Below are 7,935 nucleotides of genomic sequence, written 5' to 3' on the forward strand. Positions count from 1 at the left end.
ACCGGATCTTGCTCTGTAGTTCATGCTGTTCTTGAACTCACTATGTAGCCCCAGATGGCCCAGAGCTCACGGCGATCACGGCGATCCTCCTGCCTCAGCCTCCTGAGTGCATGGGCCACCTCGCCCGACTCTGGAAGCCCCATTCTTCATGTTCAGATACTTGGTCAAGGTGACACCGCAGCCATGAGCTCTGCCTCGCTATCTGCCAGTTCTGAGAGCAAAAAGAACCGATTTCAAAGCCAATCAGAACCCGTGTGCAGCTCACTGTGTGAGTGACGGGGATTTTCATTCCTTCAGGGTCGGAACTCCTGTGTTAGAATCTCCCCACCATTACCCCCCAGATGCCTCCCTGTAGCTCACTACTAACCGAGACCAAAGCCTGAGCCGTGGTACCTGACTTATACCCTTCAATCAGGGGAGGACCCACCTCTACACCAAGTTACCTGGAGGCTGCCAAAACTTCAGCTGTGCAAGGAAATCGCAAACGGCAAAGCTCCGGGGGATTATTCACATGGCAGTGATGCTTAAATGTGTATGACAGAGAGCTATGAAAACCGGGGCAGTGCCTTGCTGCACAGTCCCCTAAGCATTAGCGAAGCCAGCCAAAGAGGGCCACACACAAAACTTGCTTCTGTAAAGACAGGTTAGTCATCTTGGAACCTGAAAGAAAAATGCAAACGAGAAGCTTTTCACTTAAAAGCATCATGCCTCACATATAGTAGGTACACAGGCATATTTAAGGAATCAAAAATGTAATCCAGGCGTGGCAATGCACACCTGTAATCCCAGGATTCGGGAGGCTGAGGCAGGAGGATCACTGTGAGTTCTAGACCAGCCTGGGCTACATACAGGTCAGTCTCAACTACATAGACCCTGTCTCAAAAACAGAAAGAAAGAAAGAAAGAAAAGAATAGAATAGAATGGATTCCAGCATGGTGGTACACACCTATAATCCTAGCACTCAGGAGGCTGAGGCAGGAAGATTGTCATGAGTTCAGTGCCAGGCTGGGATACATAGTGAGACCCTGTCTCAAAAAAACCAAAACCAACAAACAAAAGATAAGGTAGAACCAACCCAAGGTCTGTCAACAGATGAAGGGATCACAAGATGTGGCACTGCATTCCTATGTACAGAAGATTGCGAGCCAGGTGCAGTGGTGCAGACCTGTAATGCCAACTTCTCAGGAAGCTGAGGCAGGAGGATTGCAAGTTCAAAGTTAGTCTGGACAATTTATCAAGACCCTGTCTCAAGCCAGGCGTGGTGGCGCACTTGGGAGGCTGAGGCAGGAGGATCACTGTGAGTTTGAGACCGGCCTGGGCTACATAGTGAGTTCCAGGTCAGTCTCAACTACATAGTGAGACCCTGTCTCAAAACACCAATGAAAAAAAAGACCCTGTCTCAGAAAAACAGAAGATTCTGACCCATGCTACAACAGGAACAAACCTGGAGGAAATTATGCTAATAAAATAAGCCAGGCACAGAGGGACAAGTGTGGTGGGATTCCGCTTACCTCAGGTGCTAAAGAACTCAGGTTCACAGAGACTGGAAGCAGGGGTAGAACAGTGGGTGCTGGGGTGGGGCTGCCTAGTGCCCTTGATAGGGAAAACTTCTATAAATAGCAAAACCTATAAAGTGCTACAATGTAAAGTGGCTTCTGCTGTCTCTAACAGCAGTTTGCTTTGTTTAGCTCAGACCTAACAGGCACCGAAGGCACTCACTGCTGACTGAGGCATTGGTCTCACCCTGAGATAACAGGGCACAGCAAGGTCCTGAGCTCCCAGAGACTGGAGCCACCTGATCGTAAAAGTGTCTAAATGAAAGAACCCACTGCTAACATTCGCCTCCCTGACCCTGAGCACCCCCTTCCTACCTACCATAGGTAACTAGGCGAATCTTAAAGGTAAAGTCCCCAACTGCAAAGAACTGTTAGGTCTGGGTTGAAAAGATTAACTATCCTGTGACCGTGATTTGAACTGTGAGAATGAACTGTAACCACCCAAAGGAAGCCAAGGCTGTGAAACCCTATAAAAGGAGGAGTTGTAACCCAGTGTGTCGTCGATCCAGGCACGACTGATGCGCGATCGACCCTTGTCGATGAGTAAATTTATTATTTTGCTTTCATTTTGCCGCCTCTGTGTGTCACTTACTGATTCCTTCCATAACACCCTGAGTGGACCTAGGGGCCGTGATGGACACAGATGAGGTCACAGTGGCACATTGTGGGTTATGTGTATTTCACTGCAATGTTGTTATTTTGAGACAGGGGCTCACTGTGTAGTCCAGGCTGGCCTTGAACTTACTCTGTAGTAGCCCAGGCTGGCCTCAAACCTGTGGCAATCTTTCTGTCTCAGCCTCCCAAGTACTGGAATTGTAGGAACACGCCGCCATGCCTGGCCGTAATTTTCGTTTTTTGACAAGCAGTGCCTGGGGTGTTGCAAAAGCCTTGAAAGGTGGCTGGGGAGGAGAGGAAGTCCCATCACCCTCCAAGTCCAGGGAAACACGTTTTGTTTTGTTTTTTTTTTTCTTCACACCGGGGGATTGAACTCTGGAACTTGTGCTTGCAAGGCAGGCGGCAGAACCACTGAGCTAAATCCCCAGCCCAAGAGATACCTTTTTTAATTAATTAATTAAATTATTTATTTATTTTTGGTACCCGGAATTGAACTCCAGACCTTGCACTCGTAAAGTGGAACCACTGGGCTAAATCCCCCACCCCGCCTTTTTCTTGCCATTCTCCCCTAACTGATACAAGATAACCTTTCCCAGGCCTGCCAGTTTCTAGGTGAACTCCCATCAGTTGCTCAGGAAGGGCAGAGCACCCTCAGGTTCTTGTGCCTGGGGAGTCCTGGATCCCGTCCCCCTCTGCTAGAGACCAGAGGAACAGGTGGGGCACAGGGGCTCCCTGCGTTCCTGGCTTGTTTTATTTCAGGACTGGGGGCACGGCCCAGCGGCAGAGAGTTTGTCTTGTAGGTGACAAGGAGGCCCAGGGCTCCACCCCCCAAAAATTACCCAAGGAAGAGTTAATCAGAAAACAAAAAAGTCAGAAAAAGAATTTCAAGATGCGCCAAGGGAAGGCTTTGAAGAGAAGGCAAGGTGTGCGTGCTTTCCTGCTTTCCGCCTACTCCCTCTTGACATTTATCCCGAGATGTGTGTGTGCCTGCTTTTCCCGGGAGTCACACAGTCACCATGAGAACAAGCGGTCGGGCTGGGGATTTGGCTCAGCGGATCCACCGCTTGCCTCACAAGCACAAGGACCTGAGTTCGATCCCTGGTACTAAAGAAGAAGAAGCAGGGTCTGTAAACCACACACAGAACCAAGGTGGAGGAGAGCACCTGTCTCAAAATTTAAAACAAAACAGGGCTGAGGGTGTAGCTCAGTGCGAAGGCCTGCGTTCAATCCCAGTGGCAGAATAAAACATCAGTTCCCTTGTGACTTCCAGGCTTCATGTGTGGATGTGAATAGCGCGTTTCTGAATTAATGAAGCACAGTTAGACTTGCAGGCCCAGTGCATCGGGGAAGAGAACAGTCTCAGCCACACGCAGACCCCAAGTTTAGACCCAGCAATGGATGCGAACCTGTACTTGCTCCAACGTTGCCAGGCACCCTTCGGAAACGTTTAAACTTCTACAGAAAAGAAGTCCTCGCAAATCTTCTGGACTAATATTTCCAAATATTCGGCAGCAGAATTAAAGAAAGGTCATTTTAAAATGTGACTTTTCCGAGGTGAATGACTATTCTTATATTAAAACCTGTGATAAGCGGCCAAGGATTTGGTCATTTTATTGTATTTATTTAGTTACTGGTTTAGGGCTGGGTGTGATGGTGAATGCCTGTAATGTCAGCATTCACGAGGCTGAGGCAGGAGGATTGCTGAGTTTGAGGCCAACCTGAGCTACATAGTGAGATCCTATCTCCAAAGAAAGAGTTATCGGTTTGGGTTTTTCTTCCTTGAGACAGAGTCTCGCTATGTAAATCAGGCTGTTCCCTTCAGTGCTGGGCATGGAAGCCCAGCCTCACGCACATTGGGTAAATGCTCCTCATGGAGCTGCACCCTGGGCTGCCATACTGATCACAGGGGTCACAGGAGAAAGTGGGATGGGGTACAGGGGCTCCCTGCATTCCAGCTAGTTCAGGCTGGGGACACTGCCCAAGTGGTAGAGCGTTGGTCTTGTAGGTGACATGGAGACGCAGGGCTCCACCCCCCAAAACATTATACAATAATTAATCAGAAAAATAACATCACTGATTTTTTTAAATAGAGCTATTGAATTTTTTGTTTTGTTTTTTGGTGCCACACCGGGGATTGAACTCGGGACCTTACACTTGCGAGGCAGGGGGTGGAACCACTGAGCTAAATCCCTGGCCCCTTGTTCTGTTTTTTGCTCTTTTGAGACAGGATCTCACTATGTAGCCCAGACTGGCCTCAAATGTGTGGTGATCCTCCTGCCTCAGCTTCCCAAATGCTGGGACGACAGGCATGAGCCACCATGCGCGGCTCAAGAACTACTGAATTTTTTGGTCATATGTATTGTGCAACCAAGATTTTTAGTCTCCAGGGCCCCCGAGAAGGGTGGTATTACCCCCAAAGAAGCTTTTCCAATCCGTCCTCTTGCTCGGGTTGCTTTGGATCTTGGCACATTATTTTCCTTAGCATGCACTGCAAGCGCAGCCCCTCTGTGCCTGTGCTGGCCCTGCCTGGTAGACAGAAGTGAGGTCCCCAACCCAGGCGCCTGTGCGTCCTCACCAGCGGACGCCTTGCCCCCTTCCTGTGCCCCGGGATCTGAGCTCAGCGTCTGCGCTGCCCTTGTTGGAACTGTCCGGTGTGCCTGTGGTAGCCGGGACTCCTTCTGGCCTGGGTGGACGCCCTTTGTCTGGTGAGAGAGTGACAGGGGCCAGACGGGCCCTTTCCAGGGACTCCGGAGGAGGGGGCAGCTCTGACTGAAGTTTGGTGACTGCAGAGGGTGACGGTGGGGTAAGGGGAGGAAGACACAGGCACAGCTGGGGGCCTCTGTCTCTAATGAGGTCACACTTTCTCCTGGAACTAGGACAGGAGCCACCCGAAGGCCCAGCACCCAGCCCACCCACACCGGCTCCCACGTGCTCAATAAAATAAGTACACAAAGGGCCCACACAGACTGAGCGCGAGCTCTTCCCACCCTGAGACACATCTCCTGTTCCCACCTGGAAGAGCAGGGAGCCGGCTGTTTTCAGACAGGAAGCACCGAGGCCTGGCCGGGGCCATGGAGACGGACAGGAGGGCCAAAGGTGAGGTAATCAGGCCCAGCGTGGCCACCAGCAGCCGTTCCTACCAGTGCTCAGTCCCCTCCTCGGGTTTAAAGTGTCACGACGATGACTCATATATTCATTTTTTTCTTTTGTTTTTGAGACAGGGTCTCACTAAGTAGTTCAGACTGGCCTCGAGCTCTTGGTGACCCTCCTGCCTCAGCCTCTGGGGTGCTGGGCGCGCACCACCACACCCAGCCGACCTCTGTCAGGGCATCCAGCCTTACTGCCACACTCATTCCTCAATTTCCACTCCCACGTTCCCAAGGCCGAAGCCCGGTCTCTTTATTACGTTCTAATGTTCCCAGAGGAGCTCTGCCGCTTTCGCATTTCGTGGACATTGTGCCCGATGAACGGTCATTTCTGGGTATGATAAGAAGATGGAAGCAATTGCATTTGGGCCTCTGACTCCATACGAAGAGCTCACCTTCTGTCTCTCCTCTCTCTCTCCTCTCTCTCTCTGACAGATGGAACCAGGCCTGCCATGTATCTCACCCAGCCCAGGTCAGAATATTTTAATTGACCGGCTCGTTGAGGCGGTGATAAAGGACAGGAACGCTTCCTGCGTCAGGAACCCATTCACTGAGGGGGCAGGAAAGAGAGGCTGGAATTTCCCCGGTTGGTCAAACTCGTAGGATGTGCTTTCTTTTCAAAAAACAATTGCTATTTCTTTTCCTAGCAACATAGTGCAGCACCTCCATTCTGGATGAGCGTTCTTTGCTCTTAAAAGTTGTCTAATGATTTGTCAGGAAAAGGCCATCGGTAAAGCCAGTTTTGGCAGCGAGACGAGCCGACCGCGATCACCACTCACCCCGTCCACCCTCCACAGCAAGGTGGCCGGGGTGACCCTGGGATGGGTGTCGAGCCAGCCTTACGCTGCATTCAAACTTGAGCACCAGGCTTACGGCTCGGAGTGACCTACACTTCATCTTCAGACCCAAGCTGCGGTCTGGGTCGTCTCGGTCCCGAGACGGATTCCCACCCACATGGCCAGGCACGGAGACCAAGCAGCTCCCGGGGCACCAAGCACATTCTGCTACTCTCCCGGCTACAGGCAGGCTTGGCCACCCCATTTCACAGAACGGGACCAAGGGCCAGGAGACGAGTATGGTTCGTAGCTGATAAAAAAGGAGGGTTTGGGGTTTTATTTTTTTACATTATTATTTTGCCTTTTTTGTTTTGTTTTGTTACCAGGGATCGGACTTGGGACCCTGTGCCTTGAGAGGCAGGCGGAAGAAGCACAGAGCTAAATCCCTGGCCCTATTTTGCCTTTTTTGAGACAGGGTCTCTCTATGTAGCCCAGGCTGGCCTCAAACCCACAAGGGTCCTCCTGCCTCAGCCTCCTACATACCAGGATCACAGACATTGCCTCCATGTCACTGGTCGGGGCTTCCTGCGGCCCTTCCCCACGGAGGCCCCTGGGCCCCGAGGATGGCCCTGGATCGCCCTGTGCACGTGCGTCATCTTTGCCCGAGAGAGCGACGGGAAGACTGTGGTTATGTGGACGTGGGCATCAAGCAAGGCAGACATTTCTTCGAAGATGGGTGGAGTGAACTTCAAGGAAAGCAACTGGCAGTATTTCTTGCCAATGAGAAAATGTGAGCTTTCAAGTGAAAATGGGAATTGGGAAAATGTGTATCTATAACCAAGAGCTTGGCGGCTTCTCAACACCCATGATTTTCCTGATGCAACTGGCACCGGTATTAATGAGTGCGATCTTTTTTCCATCTGCGTAACTGTGACAGGCGTTGGCATTTGGAAGATGTGAATAATTCAGGGGGCTGGTGTTCCCCAAATGACCAATGCGCGCTGTGACAGCTCGTGCCTGGGGAGCAGACGCAGAGACGGCACCAGCTAGCACACTGGCTGCGAATGAGTGGACGGGAAAAGGTCACAGCTGGGGCTTCACATCCCACTCTGCAAATAACCTGTGAAAAAACAACCATTTGTCAGAGGCTGGGATGCAGCTCAGGGGCAGAGGACTTGCCTGGCATGTGAGAGGCCCAGGTTCCACTCTGAGTATTGCCAAGAAAAGACACAAAACTATCATTTGCTGAGTTTTGGTGAAGTATCAAAGAATATCCAAGTTAGGTGAGATGGCGCACGCCTGTAATGCCAGCACTGGGAGGCTGAGGCGGGAGGATCACCGTGAATTCAAGACCAGCCTTGACTACAGAGCAAGACACTGCCTCAAAAGGCCAAAAAAAGAGAGAAAAAAACAAACCCAGGGATATCCAGTCTCCTTTTCCAAATGCCTGTCCGTGAGGGCCAATTTCCTTCCTGTACTTGTCATAGCTGCAGTTGCCACAGATGGTTTTGAAGTCAGGTAAGAGGGAGACTTGCAAGACAGCAAACCCTACCACCCTCCGAGTTGGAGATTTTAGTAGGGAAATGCATTTTCCATAAAATGTGATTCACAGGGCCGGGGAGTTAGCTCAGTGGTTCCACCACTTGCCTTGCAAGCACAAGGTCCCAAAAAACCAAAACCAAAACCAAACCAAACAAACACAAAAGGATAAAAAAAAGTCATTCACTTCCATGTGGATTTTTGTCTTTCTGTAGCTGTAGATTGAACCTAGGGCTGCTACGATGTACCCTAAGCATACAGTGTACCATGGAGCAGGAATTAATATTTTAAAAACATGTCAGT

The 7,935-nt window shown here is 50.6% G+C and overlaps 1 long non-coding RNA gene across 1 annotated transcript; it reads right to left on the bottom strand.

Annotated features, from left to right (window-relative positions):
• Positions 1–41: 41 nt before the first annotated feature.
• On the bottom strand, positions 42–1,568 carry LOC117286939. The gene is made up of 3 exons (XR_004518108.1): positions 1,512–1,568; positions 444–660; positions 42–211 (listed from the first exon to the last, which is right to left on the bottom strand). It is a non-coding gene; the product is annotated as an uncharacterized LOC117286939 (long non-coding RNA).
• Positions 1,569–7,935: the final 6,367 nt, after the last annotated feature.

This window comes from Fukomys damarensis, unplaced genomic scaffold (assembly GCF_012274545.1).
Source record: "Fukomys damarensis isolate Sample0158 unplaced genomic scaffold, DMR_v1.0_HiC HiC_scaffold_19, whole genome shotgun sequence".
Classification (NCBI taxonomy): domain Eukaryota; kingdom Metazoa; phylum Chordata; class Mammalia; order Rodentia; family Bathyergidae; genus Fukomys; species Fukomys damarensis.